Source organism: Opisthocomus hoazin, chromosome 7 (assembly GCF_030867145.1).
Source record: "Opisthocomus hoazin isolate bOpiHoa1 chromosome 7, bOpiHoa1.hap1, whole genome shotgun sequence".
Taxonomy (NCBI): domain Eukaryota; kingdom Metazoa; phylum Chordata; class Aves; order Opisthocomiformes; family Opisthocomidae; genus Opisthocomus; species Opisthocomus hoazin.
This window is the reverse complement of record NC_134420.1, coordinates 30,691,859-30,716,107: the sequence shown is the minus strand read 5'-3', so window position 1 is coordinate 30,716,107 and position 24,249 is coordinate 30,691,859. Positions and strand designations below refer to the sequence as shown.

The window sequence follows — 24,249 nt, the reverse complement described above, 5'->3', positions numbered from 1 at the left end:
GAGGTACACGTCCAGCAGGCTCCAGAGAAGCACATAAAAGATGAATGTTCTGAGAGAGTACTAGTATGGATTCCTAATGTTTTGGTATTTTGGGTTGTGTGTATATTCAGACTAGCAATATGAATGTTGACTGTCTCTGGTCAAGAAAAAAGTTGAAGTGGTGCAACTCCAATCTTGCATGTAGTGAAATCCTGGCCCTAGTACAAGATTCCATGCTGTGTGGTGGTAATTCACTGTACGTCTTCCAATCAAACCTTCCTAACTTCTGAGTTTTAAAATGTTCCAGAGTGTCTTCAATGAAGACTGGTTGGACCAGTTCTCAGATTGATGTGTTTCCCATATTGCTTTCTTAGAAATTCTTTTATTTAGGGAGGGTGGACATGACACTTCAGGAATTTTAGGGTGGTGTCAAATTTGACTTAAACAAAGTTGCACCAGGGATGTGGTGGTACAATTCATATGAGTTCCGCTCATGGTATTTTAATTTGGGGAAAGGAATTCTAAATCTGGTTACATAATAGTGAAGTATAATCAATTTCTTTTTCTTTCTGTGACTGAGTATATGCTTTGTAAGGCAAACAGTCCCCATGTTAAGGGAATACAAATGTTTCAGACGTATTTAATGCAGGTGGTAACCTCAAGAGTTAGTTTGCAAGTCCAAGGCCACTGTTTGATTTGTAACTTTACTAAAAGAGGGTTAAAGGTGGAAAAGACCTAGAAGTCATACTGTCCATCCCTCAGTTGATGCTTGAGTCATGAAGCATTAGACCCTTGTCGCATTCATTAGTGCTGCAGCATGAGATTGTCCAGACTGATTTGTTCGTCCACCTGTCATAATCTTGGCTTGGAAAATGGTGTCAGATATGATCCTCATCCTTGTGCTTTGTGCTCGCAGATTGTTATTACTGGTTTCAGCTACCATTGCGTCAGGCAAACAAAATAGACCTTTTCCTCCCCCCTCAAATTCAATTACAGCTTTGAATGTGGATATCAAATACATTCATGATACTTCATAGCATCAAAGAACAAAAATAATCTGGAGATGTTTGTCATAGCCATAGGCTGCAATATTATACTGACTCATTTCTGTGCGCAGTAAAGTATTAGGGAGGGAGAAAAAGGGGGAGATGAAGCAGTGTGCAGATGCTGCACAAGGCTGCCTGATGCGTAGAAATAGATGAGTAGTTTCTGTGGGGCCAGTCCTTTTCTCATAAGAAACCTTGAATTTACAGATTTGTTCAAAGTGATTTGATCTGTACCATTTCCTGTCGCACAATGTGCTGTGTTCAGATATTGCAATGCATCTGTTATGACAGATATGGTAGATTTGGGGAGTCATATGAATAGAGAAATGGGGGAGCTGAGCTATTCATAATTCGCTTTCAGGATGGCTACCAGAACACAGCCACTTAATTTTGGGGTTGATGTTTATTCACTCAGTTTATCTCTTAAGGAGAAAAAAGGTACCTTAGCACTCTGCATATTAACCTTTGCTGAAGACTCGCCTAGTATTGTCGCTGCTGCTCTCGATCGTCTTTCTGTCTGAGTCTTTATTGCTTTTTTGTTGTACCGCGTCTGTAAATGTTTTCTGCGTTCCTTGAGATAGGAAGCATGGCTGTCTATTTTGGTCGACTTTTAGAGGCTTTTTGAGTGCTTCTTCAGGAAGAAAAGATGAAATAAAAATGTGCCTGCTGACTAGCAGAGACGTTGCTTCCTCCCTGTTGAGAGTTTCCCTGTTTGTTGATACCCTGTACAAACAGGAATGGATCTGGGGACAACTCTGTGCGAAATTCCTCCTTTGCCACACTGCTTTCTGCTCTATAGACTTTGTTGGAGTAAGCCATGATGGAACTGGCATTTCAGAGATGGTGCGGTGTCTCAGATGGTTTTGGTTTTGTATTTCGTGGATAGATTTTCTTTTCCTCCTACCCTTCTCATAGTAAGTAGTTAGCACTGTATGGAAAATCTGATTTGCTTCCTGATTGTTGTCTTCGTTATCGAGTTGTAGCGCTAAAGCAGTGCCATTATCCCATGAACCTACTTTTATGTGTTTAATAAATTCACTCTTACTACTTTACACAGGGTGTTAGACTGATGGAAAAAGCTCAAGACGAGACAGCAAGTTTCCTCACTGTGTTGTACTACTGTTTTCTCTCCTTTGAGCTACTGGTCCATGAGCCATAGGCACAAGGAGCACAATCATTTAAATAGTGGCTTTTCAGTGAAAAAATGAAGAGTGTGTTACAGTGGGTGTATTCTCATTGCAAAGTGGAGTGAGTGTGTTCATTGGAATCAAAGCTTGATGAATACACAGATGGATTTTTTTTTTTCCTACTTCAAATGAATGTGTGTTTATGTTCATGTTGTGTGTGTGTGTGTGTGTGTGTTCCAATTATCAGAAATAAAATGGGAGAGTTCCTTGCCCAAAGACAGGCTGGCTTTTCTCTTTTGCTTTGATTTCCAGTTGTCATACAATCTGATTATACACTTATGTATTGAATGACTTCTACCACTAGGAGAAAATAAATAAAGACCTTGGAAGACTTTCTTAAAATAGTCTAGAGAGTAGAAGCTGAAGTTGGAAGAATTCTTGTATATTAATTCTCTCTTTTTTTTTTTTTAACCTTACTTCTCAGCTTACAGTCTTAAACTGATTCACAGCTTGTCCAGTACAGCAAGTTTAGTGAGTGAGTTGATGCTTGTTTCCAGTTCTTCAGACCACTCACAGTAGAAGTTAATTTCCTGAATAGGTGAACTCTAGGGCAAATCTTATGTGTGTGTTTACAGCAGGAATTACCACTCAATCCAGAATGACAGAGCAGCAAAATTAGTGGGAAGTGTGTAAGGTTGTGCTGTCAGAAGAAGGGGCTGTGTGCCTGCTCTGACATAACAAGGATATTGGGAATATATTAATTTTACCCATTTGCTGGACATTAAACTGCATAAGCCTGAGTGCATCATACCCCACTGGTACTGTATGATAAAGTTAGGACCCCCATCTTCATGTTTATTATGTGTTAGAGCATGGGCACAGGCAGAACAGTGGTGGCCAATCTGGCATAATTGTGTTAATTTCTCCTAAATAATGCAATGCTTTATCAGGATTAGCAGACTGTTTTCTTTTGTAGCTATACTGTTCTATTATCTCTTTCCTTCATGAGACCCTTTCCTCCTCAGTGAAAGACAGCTATATTTTTCTCTTATAAGTAAGGCTGATAACTTGCTATTACTCACATAGAGAATGAACTTCTGTAAGTGAGAGAAACTTGTAAAATCCTTTCCTCAGATAAAATAACTGATTCTTCCTGGCTTCAGGTAACCTCCTCTCTTCAAGTACTCGCTGCCAAAGTAAGGGCATGCCCTTCAAAGCCCATCTTTCATCTCCTTTTCAAACCAGAATTAATTTCTGGCATGTCAGTCACCTTCATGGATTGTGTCATTGTCACTACAGGATTATATTGGACTATTCATTTATTAATCTTTCTAAAGTAACATTTGGACATATATGCAGAATTAACATAGCTAGAGAAATGCGTAGTAAACAATGAGGTGCATATAGGCAGAGAAGCTGCCTTATTTTGGCTAAAGCTGTTCAGAGCAGTAAGGTCTCTAGTGACACAAGCAAAGTGGAGACAGAAACAAGTTGGTTGACTGCTTCTTATGTAATTGTCTTATTTTCGTCCCTTTGGCATCCTCTCTGAACTTACCAGACTGTGTGGAGATCTTAAGACTGATAAAAGGAAGTGTTCACAGTATAAAGATGGACGTGTGTCAGTGACGAGGTACCCTGTAGATTATCTTATCAGCCACAGCAGATTGGGAAGGAAGTTGCCTTGGTATTTGTGTATTAATTGTTTGTTTTTAATAAACTCTCAATTTACTAACTCTTAAGGGTAGAGTTAAACTTGTTCCCTCTCCTGGTAATAAACTTCCCAGGTAGAATTCTGGACATGTGCTGGGTGTAGTAAAGCTGACACTTCAGAAGTAAAGCAACTGAGGTGCTAGCTTCTTCCTCTGTGCTGCAGAGCTCTGCAGAGTATGGCTGTCACAGCCTGTCGGGTTCCAATATTTGGTTTTGAACAACAGTGTGATAAAGACCAACATTCACTCCTTTCTTAAGCTTCGTTCGTCTCCAGCTGCTTCCCTCACGGAAGAGCAGAACCGCGGATCAGAACTCTGCACTCGCTTCGTACTTGTTTGTACGTCTCATTCACACACAGTCATACGACATTAACTCGGAAAACAACGCAGTCAGCCTCTCACGGAGCCCGCCTGTGAAACCAAAATGTCGTCAGCCCCTCGTGGAGCCCGCCCGCAGAACACTGTAGGGTGCTCTGCCCGCCTGCGGATAGAGTACTCCCTCCTGAAACCTGACTGCTTAGTCTGAAGCACACGAACTGAAGGAGGAAGAGTCTTCAGAAGACAGATAGAGACATTTCTGCATGTGCTTTGCTAAAGCGCCATTGCAAGTCTTCACTGGGTATTGATTCTCATGACTTTTGAGAAGGAAATGCAGTTAATCCTACTTCATGGCTGAGGAGACTGAATGAAGAAACAGCTCACTGAGTTGTCGAAAATTACACAGCAAGAGAGTGATGAAGGCGGGGAAGCCTTAATACTCTGCTCCCCTACTCTGACAACTTTCTCACTGGCCGCAGCAGCCTTTATAACCTTAAAATTGTGGTGCAGTCTGATACCTTCCCGAAGCATGCATTCTGCTCTTTTGTGAAGTATGTCTTCACTCCGCTCCCTAGGTTAGACTGATCAGGGATTTAGCCTATTTTTGTTGATACTCTTGTTTATTTCCCAGTGCAGTGTTATGCTAGCTGTGGGTGGCTGCCATCGCGTGCCCCCGAGTCCCGTTGGGTGCTCACGCTGCCTGGCACTGCTCCGTCTGCTGCCAAGAGCAGCCTTCCCATGATGGTGAGCGTCTGTAGCAAGAGGCTTGGGATAGTGGGGTAAATCATGGCTTTGAAAGGAGCACAGTGCCATTTGGTGGGATTTGTATTCTCAGATTTATCATAGTTGTCCTTAACTGCACTTTCCCACTGTTGTTCAGAATAAACAGGAGCTCTGACTCACTGTTGAAAATAGGTTTTGTTTTGGAGATTGTTCCCATGGAATGGGCTCTTTCATGTTTTTTCTGTTCCTGCAAGGACACAGGAATAGCTCTTCTGTCTAGTGAAGGAGAACTCTTTATTAAGTGGCAAGTTAATGCAGGGTATTTAGAGCTCTCAAGTGACTCTCTGGCTATGGTGAAAGTACCTTTTCTCTTAGGACTTTACTGTGGGCATTGTACTTTTTCTCTAAACTTTAGTAATGATCCTTGCAAGCTACGCTGTTCATCCCATGTGTTGCTTTTGTGAGAAAGCTGAGCCTTGTATAGTTACAGGTACATCTTGAATGTAACTTACTGTGTCTCTCTTTACAGTCTTCATAGAAGACTTTGTCTGAAGATGGTAGTATCAACCAGCAGGACTGCTATGTAGCACTTTCGGCTCAGCCTTTCCATTATAGATCTCCCCTGTGAGTGACTTATCCTCTAGCTCAGATGTTTGAAGTGCTTTCAGGCTGAAACTAAATGTATGACTTCTCTGCCTAGAAGCAATCCCCACCCTAATACTCCCTTAAAAGCAGGTTAGCTGCGGAAAGTGTAATGTAATCCTGTGTCTGTGTTCAGCACTTTCCAACTGAAAGTGTTTAAACACTCTCCAAACATTAAATTAATACTTGCAGCACTTCTGTCAAATCAGTGGCTTGATGCTAAGGATAAGTAGATCAATTTTATACATATGAAAAGAGAAGCAAAGTGTAGAGTGGCGTACAGAAGGTCATGATTGCAGAGCTGGGAATATAAGAGTCTAGTGTCACAGGTTCTAGCCTGTTTTAAGAATGAGAGTCCTTAAAACAGCTGATGAGTTGTCTCTTTTTTTTGTTTCTTCCGTCTGAGCTCATCTTATTGTTGCCTGAGATCAGGGTGGTGGTGGTAAGTCTTTCTTTTAGTATGCTTGTATGGCTCTTGACTAACTGAGCCAACCTCTTGATTGGGATTTCTAAAAGTAGCCTTAATAAAATAATGAATTATGTTAAGATTCTGTAACAAGTGACCCACTTATGTAGCACTGTAAGTAGGAAATACAGTGATTTAGAGCTTTCCAACATCTGCTTTCAAAAACTTCTTTAAATGGGTTACATACATGGGTATATACTTCAGTCAGGCAAAATAAAGATAAACATTACCTTGTATTTATGCTAAGAAACACATCACATTGAGGATGAACTCTTTTGTTTAAACTTGACAGAAATATGCCATTTTCTCTCAGGGAAACAACAAGTCTTAGCTGTCAATGCTCCTGTACTTGTAGGGTCCAGCAAGATTGTTGGAATATGTTTATTGTAGTTTAACTAAAGAAGGAAGCTTACAATATGCATAAACTGGATGAGTAAGTTTTTTTGCTTTAGTTTCTGCCCTTTTCCTCTTTCTCTGTATTCTGCTGTTTTAGTTCTGGCAGATGCAAAAATGGAAAAATATGATTTTGATTTGATCTTTGGATGTCATGTGAGTTATGTCTGTCTTCTCAGTGTATATGCCCTCACGACATGTCTTAGCCTCACTGATTTCCCCAGGCTGTTGTTCCTGCTCACTTGCCTCTGGACAGTCTTTAGCCTCTTCCGTGTTTGAATGCTCTTCCAAAGATATCTTCCTGTAAGCAACTGGTCACTGTATGTCTGCCTAGTTATTTCCTAATCTAATGACCTAGTCAAAAACTAGCAACCGTGAAGTCAGCTGTTCGGCATGGATATTTGGAGAACTGTGGGAGACTTGGGTATACAGAAGCCTGGGCAGATGCTTGAGGCAATCTTGCTTGTCTAACCTGAAATCTCTCATCTGGGAAAAGGGGATCTATTACAGCATGAAACAAACCACTTTCCAGAGTGTTTAAATGGATAAAAGAGGGAAATGGTGAATTTAGACTTCTGCAGAGTCTTTGACTCAGCCGCTTTTGTCTACCTGTTAAACAACTCTTTGCTGTGTGGCAATATGAATAACTGAGTTTCTATGCTGTCATCACTTTAAGACCAAATGGCAGCATTTATATATTTGTGTTTAATAGTATAGAATTGAGTGCATGTCTTTAGTTCCCTGCAGAGAGAGAGTTGAAACCTGTGAAGTCTACACAAATGAATGAAGAATTTGAAGATTGACTTACTTTATGAATTCCAATAGGTTTCTGTTTGCTATTGCATGCTAATAGGAAGATGAAGGAGGAAAGCGATAAAGACACAGCATGTGTGAAAATAGAGATTCCATTAACCTGAGATCCTGTGGCTTCTGACGCTTGAGCATCGCTCAGGATGCATCTGCTCTTGAGACCTAGTTACTTCAGGGCACAACTTTATGTATACTGACTAAGGGATCCAAGGGTGATTTTACAGGTCTGTGTAGGGATAGGTGATTGCAGTGACTTGAGCAGTTGTATAATGGTCTGCTACATCTCGTGTTTGTTGCTATGACTTAAATAGGGAGATTGCCAAAAGCTAAAGGAGATCTGAAGTAAAGAGGTTCAAGGAGACAGTATAATCAGAGATGGTACTACTGAAGACTGGGGAGAGTGCAGAGAGGGAGAAAGAAGAGAAATTGTCCAACAACAACCATTTCGAGTTCAAACGTGCTGGGAAAAGTAACCTGTAGGATTTTGGTTTCATGTGCTGCATTTTAATTTTGCTTCCTCTATGAACAAGCAAATTAGGGACAGCTTTCAAAGGAACGTTTGCAGTCTTTTCTTCTCCCCTAATTTGTGGCTCTGTTTCTCTTGTAGAATTATCTGCATTCATGTGGCAACCCAACTGTTGTTGCTGCTAGCTGTAGCAGCTCAAATTAAAAAAAATTTAAAAAAATCTATTAGACTGGATGCACCGTTCCTCTTCAGACCTGTTTCCAGAAGTGCTTACCCACAAACAAAGGCAGTACGCAGGTGACACCATACTCCATTGCTCTGGTTTGCCCATGAAGTACTGGAGAGTTTCAGGTGATACTTACATCCTGTGGAACACACACTGCAACCAAACCTCTACTGTGTTTGTTGCTTTGCAGTTTTTTAGTCAGTAGACTGAACACAAACAAGCCTCTTTTTTTTTTTCTTTTCTTGTTTTTCTTTTTACTTCTGTAAAGAGAAGTGCTGTTCCTCAAAGTCAAGAATATGTGATTTTGATGCTTTTGCTGAACAGCCTTGTTGGGTCTCTCGGAGTCTCTGGCACATATTGGGGCAGATGTGTGATTCAATGATGATCACACATATATTTTAATTTGCATCCCTTTTAAAAATTCCCTTGACATAGAACCTTCTGTGAGCTGAACTAGAGCGGATTAGCTTCCTGTGCCCCAGCTCTCTGAAGGGACACAGCTGCAGCCACCTGACAGAGATCTATTGAAAACTTTTTATGTAGTTCTATGAGATCATGTGCATGTGAGTACCTATAGCAACACTTCCTGTAGTTGACTTGAATATTAGAGGGTTGTTGTCTATGAATGTTATCTAGCACAGTAGGTGGCACTGGCTTTTGTACTGCATATAGGCTTACAGATCTGCTTTACTGCATTGTTAGAAAGCAACAACAGAAGTTCATGGTCCCTTTTTTTTTAATAAACTGTGATTTGTTCCTTGCTTAGATATTATTCTTGTTTCCCTTACTGATACTGATAAGAGCTTTAGCAAACATTCATGATTCTGCTTCTGTCTTTGCATCCTGCCATGAAGTGCATCCTCCTTTGCTTATCCAGTCAGTGCTCATGTGTACGTTGGATTTTCTTTTTGTGTAGCTGGACTGAAAGACGTAATGCTACCGTATTAAAGAGATACTGTAGTGTTGGGAGAGCTGTGAGTAGGGAGAAGGTAAACACATTTTAATCATTAAGTCAGTTGATGATATTCATTCTGACTTTTATGCAGAGAATTGCTCATTAATTTTTTAATTAGCCACAAAAATAGCCACCAATTATGATTCTGAGCATTGGTTCACCGGTCAGACTCAGGTTACTACTCCTGGCAGCCAAACCGCAAAAAGCGATAGTATCTTCACAGTCAAATATGTGAAAGACCTTTCACCCACGAGGTACTCCAAGCTCCTCTCATAGGAGAAATACCAGATGCAATGATAAACTTTAATTCTGAAAGTCACAGCTTGTCTGTAACTGGCAAATTGCTGAACCCTGAGAAGACAGCCAAGTACATGCTGACTTTTCGCAGCTGCTAGACGCTGTCATGTGCCCTGCTGTTCTCTGGGGACTTGTCATGACAGCATGGTCTCTGGCTGCCAAAATACAGGGTTATCATCCCTGCCAAGGAAAGTCTGTGTGTTCTGAGCACCTGTAATGCAGGTAAAAACTAACAAATTAATCAAAGATGGTAAAACAAAGGCTTATTTTGTCTTGGTTTTGCCCAACTCCTTAAGCTGAGTCCGTCTCTAATTAACGTGTGTTGCTACACAGGTGCCTGTCTCTCCCAAATGCTACCAATGTATGCTGATCCTGATGTTCTGGTATTCGGCAAAGAAGAGATTTTAAGATACAACTTTATTGTTCAAGTAGCAAATTAGTTTTCTCATCAGGGATGTTGTGCAGCTGCAGATTCATCACCTACAAGTTACACGTTATAAACAGTCATCAGTCTTTTTAACCTATGTTGATAGAAGTGGTTTGATTTAGTAACCTCATGGAATGTTGGTTTCATAATGGTACTACTTTTAAACTAAATGGTCTCGTGAAGGGTTAACTTGTGGTGATCTTTATAACACGAGGAGCAGATTTGATACTGTCTTCCTTTACCAAAAGACCACAATCTACACTTGTGAGGTTTCTGTCTTTTGCTACAGACTGAAGTTCGTAGGAGCTCTTTGTCAGCTTCTTTCCTAGGGTGCATCTTTCCCCTCTTCTGTGAGTCTCTATTGCATAGTATCTCTTGATGTTCAGTTATATATATACATACTCAGATTCTAAACTCCTTGAGCTTGTGTCTTATCTGAAAATCAACCTTACTAACAGTGGTAGTACATTTCTATCAAAATGGGTGCTTGGAGAAGCAGTGATTAAATAACCCAATTTAAAATGAAAATAGTGGTTTTGAGGGGAACAAATCTTTTCTGTCTTTTCCAAGATTCCACCTGCATGCAAGTGTCCAGTGACAACTTGATCTTTGGTCACGTAATGCTGTCTCTGTAATGAGCATCAATACAAAGCAAGAATGTGATTATATTGTCACTGTACAGGTAAGATATAAATAGAGTTTTAACGGATTCCATGTCACTTGCAAGGCTCCTGCCGCTCGCTGGCAGTGGTGATGCCTTGAAATGTTCATTAAAATGACTTGGAGTGTTGTTTAAGCAGAGTGTCTCGCACAGTCAGCTAAGTTGGCTGCTGTTTGCAATTCACTGTATCAATCAAGACTTCAAGTCTCTACATTTTAATTTCTTTTGCATCAGAATCAGCTTTGTCGGCTTGTTTGTGCACCTCAGTTGTATAAATTGTCTCCTCAGCTGTCAGAAGTAGGTAATGGAGTGCTTTGTAAAGAGCCCATACTCTGAGGACTCTGGAAAGCTTTTTCAGAGTCCAGACTTACAAAAAACAGCTTTAGCTTTCTCTTCTGAAGTTTAAATATTACAGCTTAGGCACTGTCTAGTATTTTTAATAACTGATGGTAAAGGTTCAGCCATAGGACCTATTAGCAGTTAAATGCTGACAAGCACTGTCAAATATGGAGTCTGTAGATGCTTTTGGCAGGACTATAGGATTCTGGCCAAGCACACAGATGTAGAGTCCTGATGAGTGTCCAGAGCTCAAGTGATTTTTTTTTTTTTTTTTTTTTTTCCTTTTTAAACTTGAAAAGATGAAAATCTAGGCTTTCACCTTCCAGAGTAATTCTCTCTCTGCCTTAGGGAAGCAACGGGAAAGGGAATGTTGAAAGCAATGGCACTGGCTTACCGTAACTATGAACTTCCATTTCAGTAGTTCTAGTGTTTGATACAGACACTTTTTCAACTCATCTGTAGTATTCCCATTGTAAAATTGACCAGTGATGTAGTGTTTTTACAATCTGAAACCTGTGAACAGCCTTCAGAAGAAGCCTGGCTGCTTCTAGCTCTTCCTAAAAATGTAACAGATGAGTTTTTTTCTGGTCTCTTCATCCCGTGTCATGATGTGCAAGTCCGGTACCCTGCTTGTATCAGGCAAGGCCATATAACCTTCTGTATAAAATGATGAGAGGGCCTCTAGAGGCCAGTTAACTTGTTGGTCCTTGGAGTAAGTATCTCCTCTTGCAGTCAGAAATCTCTTAACCCCTTGTGTAAAAGGGCAGTAGAGCACGTCAGCAGTTTGGATCCTTGCGACTGTAAAGAGATTAGTCACAACTTTCTTCTCAAGCTTCAGGGCAGACCATTTTTGACGAATGCAATGCCTGGCTTAGGTGCTAAAAATTAAAACATTGTATGCTTGTTGCATATGCTCGCCCTCTTTTTCTTCCATGACTAGTGGATTTATACAGCAGTCAAAGCACTATTGTTTTCCGCTTCCTCAGTAATGATTGCACCAAACACCAACTGTATTTTGTGATTTCAAGCTTCTGTTTTCTTACTAGAAAATATTCTGGCTCTGTCACTTTTGTTACAACCTTACAAAGGCGAGCTGTCTGGATAACTCTTTGGGGACAGTCAGGTCTATCTCTGCTTTCACTTGAGTTGAGACTGCAGTGAGCTTGGCAGTTGTTGGAATTTGAATTTCTAATGACTGTCAGAAGAAAAGGGTCTCTGCATTAATGACTATTCATGATACTTTTAAAATACCCATAAACTTTCAGTGGCTATATCCAAGCTTAAAGGGTAACAATTGTGGATAGTGACACACTGATAGTAGATGGTAATTTGAAATTTGTTTGTGGAAAAATTCCTGTATCTGAGTATTTTAGCTAATAATAGTTTTTTAAAAAATCTTTAGATAATTGAAATGTGTGGTAGTGTGAGACGGGGTAGATCTGTGCTCTGTTGAAGCCGGTAGTGACACAGTGTTCATTGTCTGACATTTGATCTTCCAGAAGAACTGCTGGAATAGCTCAGTGTATTTAACTGCCTTATTTCAGCTTGTTTGGGACAGAAAACAGTCTAATGATATGGAAAGAACCCTTTGCCCAAACCCTGCAGGGTCTGTTGCATCAAAGAAAACAGGCAACAGATTCCACACTGAGCTGCAAGATCAGTGCGGTTGGTCATGATTTTACAGTGGCAGCAAGAATACTGTGGGTCTGAAAAGTTCATGCCTGTGGTATTTCTTTGCAGTTATCCTGAAACTGTGTTCCTCTAGTAAGAGCAGAAATGCAAAGACAAAACTATGAATTTAGGTTCGGTTTATGCATGCTTCCACACCCACCCTCAATTTTTCACTTTCTCGTAGCTGTTTTCCTAGTCATATGTTGGAAGTGCAGCATCCAATATGAAATGCCTTTTTTTTTTTTTTTTTTTTCAGCTGAAATGAGCTTGGTGATTCTGGATGAGATCTTAATTGCTTTTAGTTTGCAACGTACTCCATGTTGCTAGGTAGTACATAGCTCAGCACTTCATCAGTCTGCTGAAATGAGTCTCAGGAGAGGAATAACAAGATTGGGGAGCTTGCAAATTAGGTGTGATGTACCATGTCAAAGGACTGGTGGAAGAGTGGGCTAGAACTGGCCTTCAACAGCTTTTTCTAGTCCACGAATAAGAGAAACTGTCACAGGGATAAATTGAACCCATGGGGTCAGAACTGCAGTAGCTGTCTGGGCTCAGAGCTGGAACATGCCATCAAAGCACTGTCTGAAGGTTTTCACAGCATCTGCCTTCTTTCTGCTTGACTTGTAGTATATGAGCTTGCTTTCATGAGTGCTAAAATATGCTTGTATAAAAATATCCATTGTATATGATGTGTAAAGGCTTTCTATAGATTGCTCAAGAGAAGAAGTGAGAAGTGTGTAGACTCTTCTTGCTGTGTTTGTTTGGAGATGGCAGGTCAGCTTTGTCAGCTCTGATGGTTTCCGTGAAAGGGCATGCTCTAAAGAGACAGTGAAGAGAAAAGCACTGTGAAGAGAAAGTTAGAAAAAGGGCACGTACTAGATGAATAAATTACTGACAGCCACATTGTATTCCTAATAATCCATCTCATGAGAAGGAAAATTTCTAGTGCACAGCCTTGAATTTATTTTAGATCTGTCATGTTTTGCAGTCCTGGCACTATCTCCAGTTCAGATTTTTCATACTCTTCATCTCTCAGGTAAATTAAATACTATTGAAACAGCTGTGTGTTGCCCCTGAGAGTATTGCTTCTATGTGAAAGACAGCAGTTTTCCATAGGACAGAAATTAGGCTCTTCTGGGGAGAAATATTTCTAAGTCTAAATGCCAGCCAGTTGAGTGCAGCACCCATGTTCTCATGTGTTTTTCAGTGGTGGTCTGTGCTATTATTGCTGAAAAGATGTGTCCTGACACAAAGTAGGCAAGTAAGAATGAAATACCTGCTAAGGGTAAGGGACAAAAGGATGTACTTTAGATGTTGCTACTTGAGAGTATTGCATGCATTTGACCCGCGGCTGTTGAAAATTACATCTATTGGATCACTTTCATTCACCTAGTGCAGTAATTTTACCAAAAAAAGGTAGGCAAGGCTTTGTGACACTTAGTCCTTGTGAACACAATGCTGCTTTTTGCCCACAGTTTTATCCTCTAGTTATTTAAATATGCATTTTATAAATATTTTTCTAGCAAAATGTCTGTACAAAGAGTGGAGAAGTTTGTTGTGTAGAACCTGTGCCACCTGCTTGACTTTCTCCTCTTCCTCTTCTCATTTTCTTTCTCCTCAGTAGTCAGAGGAAAATAAATTATCATGCAGTTAGCTATGCCAGCCAGTATTTTGATGTTTTAATATGGGTGTTGTTTTGTCCCACCAATATTTGTTATAAATGATGCGTATACATAGACTACATTAAAAGAATATGTGATGCAGTAGTGTTCTAAAAAATGCTTTAGTTAAGACAACCTTTAGCCACTTCCTCTGTTCACGCGTATTGTGATACTCTTTAGTAACATGTTCACAGACTGCTTCCATTTCCCACAGAACATCTGCCTGAGTGCATTTGCCTTTTCTCAGTCTTTCTGGGGCTACGTCTTAAGTACTGCATGCAGTGCAAATCTTATGGTAAAGTCAGAAATATTTTCTTCTCGTGGGCAGTTCTGTAATATTACTGTGATACCAGCATTTGACTAGTATGCATATAGTTGCATTGTAGCAGTGAAATGAAGCTTTTTCATCCCGACGGAAGCTGAAGCACAGCAGAATCTCTGATTCGGTTGTGCTTTGCTTCAGCGATAGAGCCCTTAGCTGGGCAGCTTCCCCACGTTGGCAGAGAGGTGGGGTAGGAGCAGGGCTTGTCCCACTCCCGCTTCCATGCCTTGGCCTGACCCGGTGCCGTGGCTGTGGAGAGCCCTGTGCCAGGCAGCCGAGGCCGCTGGAGTTGGAGGCTGTCGTCTGCGTTCCTGTTGGGATGTGCAAAACGGATTTTTTCAAAAGCTTGTAGGCAAATAAAAACACGGTGTTTTTGATTTCTTAGAGTGAGAAAATCAGGGTTCACAAGCGTTATGTGATTGTCACATGTTCTGCTTCCCGCTCGCTGATAATCTTTAGAATTTAATGAGTGGTGGTTGGCCTGTGATTGTATCTTGATTTAAAGTCACTCGTGCGTTGACAGCCCTTGATAATTTGTTAGTAACAGACCAAACATTTATGTGTGAATCATTCTCACCTTTATTTTCTAATTCCACCTGCCACCTAAATCCTTGTAATTCTAGTAGGTCACAACAGAAAAGCAGCTAGATAATGAAATTATAAAAGTTTTCAGCATCTCCTCTGGTAACGTGTGTAGGAATGATTTTTTCCCTCATACAGGTGTGCTTCTGTTACGGAACTATACAGAGACTCTGCCTCAATGACACTGCTACAGCGGTCTCTGAGCCGTGTACAAACATTTCTTCATAAAATGGATATTCTGCGGCAGAACGTATGGAGGTGATGATAAACCCCTTTTGCAGGGTTTCTTTTCCTGTTTCTATTGACCAGTATAATGGATAATGAGGTAGTTCCTGTATAGTCGAGGGTTGTTCTTGGTTTTGTTCCTTTTCTACAAGGAGATTCTCTCCTGGTTATTGCATTAATATTTTTGGTGGCACATAATGAGTAGCAGTTGTAATGTGGAAGTCTGAAATGCTTCGTTTAGTTATCCTCAAGTTAAATGAATTTTTCTTTGAAGTAATGGAAAAGCTTTGTCTTTCCATCTTGGAGAAAATTGTTGGAAGGAGTTAGATTTTATATTCTGATGTGCTAGAGTATCTTTTCTACCAAATAAAATTTATGTTCCATACTAAGTCTGCAAACAAAAAAAAGATCACCCATTTTTTCCTACGTTTAACTCCCCTTGTGTCGCTAGCTCCCAATGGAGTTTGAATAAACACCTGCAATTATAAAAAAAGAAATAATCAAATGACTATTCCGGTGTTGTAGGAAGGCAAATAATTTTAACTTAAAAAATTCATGAGATGTCAAAAAAAACCCAAAATAGGCAAGGGAGGCAAGCATAGAAGGAGCTTGGGCATCAGAGTGCACTGTCCAAGAGTAAATGCGGGCTGTATAAACAAATGGGACCTGGGCAATCCTCACTTCGCATTCAGTGGGAGCCAGAAAAGAACGTGAAGTCAGCTGGGAATTGTGTTGTTGTCTTTACGGGGTGATCCATAAGGCCAAGTCCTAAACGCATGGAGCCAATTTTGCATGCTTTTAGCAAGAAAATTAGCTTATAAGTCTGCATCTGCTGTGTGCTGAAGCACAGGACGTGGGAGTTTACTTGCCAGCCTTTAGATTTCTAGCTGGGGTTTTGCTTGAACTGGGAAATCAAGGTCTTATGGAAAACCAGCCAGATTGGCAAGAGCAGACATGAAAAGTATTGAGTTGGAACAGTCCCATCTACGCTGCTGAATGCTACTGGTAAGAGAGCTTCAAGTCAGCTGATCATGACCAATGTATAACATTATGAAATGCATTAGGAGCCCCTTTGCCCGAAGTAACCGCAGTGTTTTACAGGTGCCCTGTCTCCAGCAGCACAAAGCTATGCTCGCTGAAGCTGGTTGTTTACAACACTGACTTCAGCAGTGCATGCGGCCTCTGGGTATCTGCTGTGAAATGTACCTTTGCCAGCTTGAAGCTAAGGTGGATCTCTGAGAAACTATTTTTAATTATTTTATATTTTCTTATGCTTCATTAGAGCTCAAAGCTCCTTACGCATAGCATGTGTAATCCTCTCTAGAAGAAAGGCAGTGCCACCAAGGAACAACACTCTAGCTACAGACAGCTGCTTCTGTAGTGCCTGTTTTGATCCAGAAATATAACAAAATCAGTGCTAGATAAGAATTTCCAAAGCGATGCCCACACTCTTTGGGGGGGTGGGGGGGTGTGAATGAGTATGAAAGGGAGGGTTTGAAAAGCTCTTAATGGTAGGATAAAAGAAAAGCTCGGTCATAACCTAAACATTAAACGGATGGACAAAGTTCATGATCAGGTTAACTGAGTATCTGGGACACTGAATGCTGTTTAAATTGCTGAGATAATATGTGGTTTGTCCAGTGTCTCTTGGGAAATACGTGGAGAGCAAGGTCTGAAACCAAAGTTTTTTATGCTCCCGAGTGACTTACCCTTTGAATCATCCTTTTCCAGATCTAGTTACCAATTACCAGAGCCACCCAGCATGAGTCATTCAGCTTGTTAACAGTGCCACCTGCAACAGAGCTTTATGAGAAAGTAAGCTGAATTTTAGTTCTGAAGTACTGTTCTTTGTTCAATACCTAAGGTTTGCATAGCCCCTGTCCATGTTGGATCTCTTCTGTAGATAAACAGAGGACGTGTTTTAGAGCCGTCCAGCCTGAAAATCAGCTAAAATGACCTCTTACTGCTCCCAGAAGGCTTCTTTTGTATCGGTGCTGGAATAATTCTATAGATGCCCTTACTTCAGCTCCAGTTAGATTTTCCAGACTATTTCAATGCCAGATATAAGAGGTAGTGAAGACATGACTGGTCATCTACTCTCTCTGGAGTCCTGGTGGTGTGTGAGATTGTCTATATTGAATATTTATGAAGGCTTATCTATTCTGTTTCTGAATATTTATCCAGGAGTAGGTCCTTGCACTCTTGCCTTGAAAAGCATGCTGCATTCTCATTCTCCTAACTATGGAAGCTTTTCATAGTAGCAAGACTCTGTTCTGTCTGGCGTTATGTTCTTGCTAACATCTTGAATAGTGTATTTTACTGCCTCTCCAAAGACACTTTGAAGGTATTGGCAGGCTATTATCTTGGCATCTAATATCTTTTACCTTCAAAACTGTAAATATTTTCTTGTCTTCACCACCTGTCTGTATGTTTTTTGTTATTCATGGCTGCCTCTTTTCATTATGCTTCCTTTTATCTGAACTTTGGGGAAAAGGGTTGTTTAGACCACTGCATACTGAGCTACCAAATGCATTAATGGAACGATGTAGGGAGCCTGTATGCCTGCGGCACTGATTCCTCCTTCTCGCCCCCCTTTAGTGGACTAAGTAAATTGATTTCCACCTGGTGAGGTCTCAGGGGTGTCATTTATACCTTGAGTAGAGTGATGAAATTTAGACACATTTTGTTAGTCTGTGCATTCCCCCCACCCTCCCCCCAAGTTTTCATGCTAAGCATTGCCATGCAAGTGACTGATACTGACCCCTTATTCTTTTTCATTGTGCAGACCATGCGTATTGTGTAGAGAGTGGATTTGGTGCTGGAACACAAGCAGAGTATAGAAATGGTCATGTCTCCAGTGGGGTGGTGATGATTTGAGCACCAGAGTGAGGTTTGGGGACTTGTTCTCAAAACCCTTCTCTGTGCTGAGATTTTGGACAAGTGACGTCCAACTATATTCCTCATGTCTGCTGTTCCACCTTTCAATTTATAAAAACAAAGCAAACAAAAAAACCCAACAACAACAGAAATACCTCACCCTAGTTGCCTAATCCCCACAAGACGTTGCAGAGATTTCCTGTGCCTTAATAAATGTTAGTAATTTGCAACAAACATGAAAAGTGCTGTACATTATGAATTGTAACTTCACAGCATGCGCTTTCCTTTTCCTGATAAAGGATTGCCTTTGACCATTGCTGTGGATCAGATTTCCCTGAGGCCTTTGAAAAGAAATAGCAGCTAGTGCAACTTCTATCGTAGAGAGGTGTTCGCATGCTTTCGTAAATACTGTACTTGAGGCTTTGTTCCGAGTTACTGATCTCAGCCAAAGACTTTGCCTGCCATTCCTGTGGAAGGATGGAGATGTCTTCTAGCTGCCTGCAAAAAGGAGGGGTCCTAGGGGTTTCCCAGACAGCTGTACAAACCACACAGTTTGTAGTTTAGTTCCCAGGGGAAGAATGTAAGACCCTCTCAGGCAGTGCTTCTGTAAAGCATTGCTGGATGAAGAGGAGGGAGGAGGAATGATCCAGAAATCTTCCTTGAAGGCGTGCTGTGCAGCATAACCCATGGCCTATTAAAGCTAGGCCATCCCTATTGTGTAAGTTATAAAAAGCTGGTTGGAAACACCATGTTTAGGTGAAAGCTGGGAAGAGAAGTGAATAGGAAATTAAATGTAATTTCTGTAGCTATTTCTTAAGTTAATTCTCTAGTGCTTCCTGTAAAATTGTTCCAATTTCAGTCATTGTTGTGGATATTCAGTTCCCATTTGGACAATACAGGGAAATGGTCAGCTGCCATCTGCTAACAGAAGCACCAGCCCTCCCTGCAGTGTACACAGATGCGGTTGGAAGGTCCCACTAAACAGCCAGATACTGCATGTGCAAACCTGAAATAAAATTGGTGAGCGCCCTGGGAGTCTTGCTTTCCGGGAGTCAAGCCCATCACCAAGCTGATTACATCCATATGTTTCAGTACTGTACAGCCTTTTAAAAGAAATCTGAAGGATTGCTTTTGAATGTCTCTAATAGAGCAGGATGTGATTTGAAAGGTACTTCTAAAACTATCTAGGTAAAAGTAAGTGAAATATGCTGGATAATGAAAAGCCTTTGAACTCCAGTGATGCATCTAGAGTGGTAATGTTCACTGCTTGTTTTTATCTTATTAAATGTATAGTAGCACTTAAATTGCTTTGCTTTAACACCTCTACATAGCACATGCCGTAAAAAAGGAGAGTTGACTTCACAGTAACTGTTAGCAAGGGACTCTCAAGTCGCACAGCATTATCGCAGTTACTGTATATTCTTATGAGTATATGGATAGGAGGGACTGCTGAGTCATTGAGTGTGCTCCTCCATAACAGCAACAACTGTGTTGTGGTTAGAAATATTCACAGAATATGAACTCCACATATTATGGGTGATAGTGTGCTTCTTAACAATGTAGTATGAATTGATAACCTGTAATAAAAGATCAGATGTTGTAACTATGATGTGCCACAAAGCAGAGCAGGAGAGTTTAAGGATATCGCTCGAGTCTTAGACCTATGCATTTGCATACTACTTATTAGATAAAATTTGTAGATTAACTTAGGAATTAGACTGTGTACCTCATTATACAGAGCGGCAAAAACCAAAGCAAAAAAACCTCCTAGCATTCAGACAGGGCTATGAGGCAGTGACACAGTATAGAGTTTCCTTCCACCCCAAATTTTTGTAAATGATTTAACATCAAACATGAGCAGGTCACATCACTTTGGCTGCTGGCCATATAATTGCACTAAGAACAGCAACACATCCTATCCAACTTTCTGCCTAACTAGGGCCACTCTCTAGGGCTTTGAAAGAGAGGAAGGTGTGGACTGGGAGAGGGAAGATTTCTGTTTTGAATCCTCCAAATGACTTGTGAATATCTGAATCTGGTATTTGTAGAAAATAAAAACAGCGGAAACAAACTGTTCCTGTCTTGTCCTGGAGAGCCAGTTGCTTTTACTGTTTCTTCGTCAGCTTTTCAGGCTGTCTTCAAACACCACAAGTGTTTCTTGCTCCCTTTCCACCTCCTAAATATGGGGAAACCATTCTACAGCTTCATTCTACATTTTTAGTTCATTTTGACTTCCAGTCTGAACTTGGATGCAACAGTTTTATAATGACTTGGTCCCCAGCTGAAACACTGTCCTGTGACTGAAATAGTTTGTAGTTCTTCCTGCACGCTTCTCTCATCTGTCTACCCTTTGCATATTTGAAAAGAGTAATTTCTTGTCATTTCTCTCTTTAAAAAAAGAGACTTCATTACTCCTATCATTCTTGTAACCTTTCTTTGCAATTTTCCCAGTTCAAGCTCCTCTTCTTTGAATGTGAATGACCAGAGTGGTAGTAAAAAATTTCAAATGAGGTTTTACAGGTAGCTGGAACAATAGCTGGAAATGACTGGCTGCAGTAAGTACAGCGTTTGAGTTGGGGAGTGAGAAGCCGGGAGTTCCCATGGACCACTTGCCCAAGCTCCCTCCCTGCAGGGAGGCCAGTCTGTAAGGACCACTTTCACCAGCGTCTAAGAGCCTCGTCTGCCTTCTGCACCATTACTCCATGCATGTGCTCAAGCCCCTGCCCTCCCGCCCTTCAGGAGGAAAAAGCGGAGGCCAGAACATGAAACAGAATTTCATCTTACAACAGGTTTGCTTTCAAAAACGGGAGAGGAGGTTTGGAAAAGCGTTTGGCAGTGGTCCTGTTTCAGTCCCAGGTTTGAAAGGATCAGCAAGGTTAGACTGGAGTCCTCTGTCTTCTCTGCTCTCACCATTCCTGAGCTCTTACAGCTGGCTAGTCTCTATCTCTCTCTGCAGCTGTTTGAGTAAGCTTTCCTAACTCATTTGCTCATATATTTTTGCTGCTTTTGTACTGCATATGCGTCCTGAAAACAGGCTGGTGTCTTACCTTCACATCTCCTTGCTTGAGCAATCCGTGTGTAGTCTGTCGAGGAGAGTGTGAGAGTCTGGAGTGGGAGGCTTGTGATGACAGCAAATCAAGTCCTCTCACACGCTGGAGTAAATGCGGAGTAGCTTTTGCTTGGGCTCTGCATAGGTGCTACCAAGGTCAAAATGCTGTTCATTTGCAAATCTGTCCTGAAGCGCACACGGATGCCTACTGCGCACCCAAATCATATGGACATGAAATGGAAACAAATCTGCTTCATAGCTTCTCAAAGTTAGCAGATGTGTGTTTGTTTCTTCCTCATGCTGCAAAATCCCTGACGTCAGTGCTCGGGACAGAGTTCCAGATACTCGCTGCCTTTTGAAATTGGTCTTTAGTTTCTCCTTGCTTTTGAACCTTTTCTGTATTGGTATTTTTCACCTGCAGGATGAGGAAGTGGCAGGAAAAAGTATTTTCTTCCTCTTTGCTTTAGAGGTGTGACAGACAGGGGCTCTTGAGCCTGTACACCAGCTGCACCATTGATAAACTATGATACATTATTGCTTCCATTTCTTTGCTTTCTCATTCCACTGCGGGAAGGAAGGGGGGATTAGGAGAAAATAAAGGGCAGGCTGCTTTCAGAGGTGGGAAATCTGAGGAAGGAAGACCATCACAACCAGCAGTAAGAAAAAGGACATGTTGTAAAGGGAAAGGAAAAGGTGCCTGGCAGAGGTTAGGTGCTGGGGGGCTGGAGCAGCAGTCGGAGCTGTGGGAGTGTAAACACTGAACCAATGCTGGAAGGAAGGTTAGGCTACGTTTGGAGCTTAGCATAGAGGTACAGGCAAGCTTGCGAATTCCATGAAAGTGGTCATGCAACAGAGACGAGTTTAACTTTGGCACATACTGAAGCATTTTCTTAGAGTTCAGATTTCAAACCTGAAAATAAGCAGGAAGAATTAGAGATCTGTGTGTGGTTGCAGAGCCATGATCTCATTGCAGTTACAGAGACATGGTGGGACAGCTCGCATGACTGGAATGATGTCGTGGATGGCTACACACTCTTTAGGAAAGACAAGCCAACGAGGTGAGGTGGTGGAGTTGCTCTGTATGTGAGGGAGCAGCTGGAATGTATTGAGCTCTGCCTGGGGGCCGATGAAGAAGGAGTCAAGAACTTATGGGATAGAATTAAGGGACAGGCTCATAAGGGTGATATTACTGTGGGTGTGTACTACAGGCCACCTGACCAGGAGGAGGAAGTTGATGAGGCCTCTACAAGCAGCTGAAAGTAGCCTCACAGTCATAGGCCCTGGTTCTCATGGGGGACTTGAACCACTCTGACATCAGCTGGGAAGACCACACAGCCAGGCATATGCAGTCCAGGAGGTTCTTGCAGAGCATCAATGATAACTTTCTGATGCAACTGGTGGAGGAGCCAACGAGGAGAGGTGTGCTGCTGGACCTTGTACTGACAAACAAAGAGGGACTGGTTGAGGATGTGAAGGTTGGGGGTAGTCTCAGCTGCAGTGACCATGAAATGGTGCAGTTCAGGATCATGCGTGGAGGAAACAGGGTGGTAAGTAAGATCAAAACCTTGGACTTCAGGAGAGCTAACTTTGGCCTCTTCAAGGACCTACTTGGAGGAATCCCATGGGTCAGGGCTCTAGAAGGTAGGCGGGTCCAAGAGAGCTGGTCACTGTTTAAACATCACTTCCTCCATGCTCAGGATCGGTGCATCCTCCTGAGCAAGAAATCTAGCAAAGGAGGCAGGAGACCTGCATAGATGAGCAAGGACCTTCTAGCAGAATTCAGATGGAAGAGAAAGGTCTATGGAATGTGGAAAGTGGGACAAGCCGCTTGGAAGGAATACAGGAATGTAGTCAGAGCATGCAGGGATGCAACGAGGAAGGCTAAGGCCCACCTGGAATTGAATCTGGCAAGGGATGTCAAAGACAACAAGAAGGGCTTCTTCAAGTACATCAGCAGCAAATGGAAGACTAGGGATAACGTGGGGTCGCTGCTGAATGAAATGGGTGCCCTGGTGACGGAGGATGCAGAGAAGGCAGAGTTACTGAATGCCTTCTTTGCTTCAGTCTTTACTACTAAAGCCGACCCTCAGGAATCCCAGGCCCTGGAGGTAAGAGAGAAAGCCTGAAGAAAGGATGACCTTTCCTTGGTCGAGGAGGACTGTGTGAGAGATCACTTAATCTGGACGCCCACAAATCCATGGGCCCCGATGGAATGCACCCACGAGTGCTGAGTGAGCTGGCAGATGTCATTGGTGAGCCACTCTCCATCATCTTTGAGAGGTCCTGGAGGACAGGAGAGGTGCCCGAGGACTGGAGAAAAGCCAGTGTCACTCCAATCTTCAAAAAGGGCAAGAAGGAGGACCCAGGGAACCACAGGCCGGTCAATCTCACCTCCATCCCAGGAAAGGTGATGGAGCAGCTTATCCTGGAGCTCATCAACAAGCAAGTGGAGGAAAAGAAGGTTATCAGGAGTAGTCAGCGTGGATTCACCAAGGGGAAGTCATGCCTGACCAATCTGATAGCTTTCTACAATGGCTGGGTAGATGAAGGGAGAGCAGTGGATGTTGACTACCTCGACTTCAGCAAGGCTTTTGACACAGTCTCCCATGATATCCTCCTAGGGAAGCTCAGGAAGTGTGGGCTGGATGAGTGGTCGGTGAGGTGGACTGAGAACTGGCTGAATGGCAGAACTCAGAGGGTTGTCATCAGCGGCTCTGAGTCTAGTTGGAGGCCGGTGACTAGTGGTGTCCCCGAAGGGTCAGTACTTGGCCCAGTCTTGTTTAACTTCTTCATCAATGACCTGGATGAAGAGTTAGAATGTACCCTCAACAAGTTTGCTGATGACACTAAACTGGGAAGAGTGGTGGATACACCAGAGGGTTGCGCTGCCATTCAGCGAGACCTGGACAGGCTGGAGAGTTGGGTGCAGAGGAACCTGATGAGGTTCAACAAGGGCAAGTGCAGGGTCCTGCACCTGGGGAGGAACAACCCCATGCACTAGTACAGGCTTGGGTCTGACCTCCTGAAAAGCAGCTCTGCGGAGAGGGACCTGGGTGTCCTGGTGGAGGACAGGCTGACCATGAGCCAGCAGTGTGCCCTGGTTGCCAAGAAGGCCAATGGGATCCTGGGGTGCATTAGGAGGATTGTGGCCAGCAGGCTGAGGGAGGTTCTCCTTCCCCTCTACTCTGCCCTAGTGAGGCCCCATCTGGAGTACTGTGTCCAGTTCTGGGCTCCCCAGTTCAAGAATGATGAGGAACTACTGGAGAGAGTCCAGCGGA

The 24,249-nt window shown here is 42.2% G+C and overlaps 1 protein-coding gene across 2 annotated transcripts in view; it reads left to right on the top strand.

Annotated features, from left to right (window-relative positions):
• The window catches only part of LOC104328103 (transmembrane protein 263-like), a 214,123-nt gene that overhangs the window by 47,691 nt on the left and 142,183 nt on the right, over positions 1-24,249 (top strand). The window lies entirely within an intron of this gene.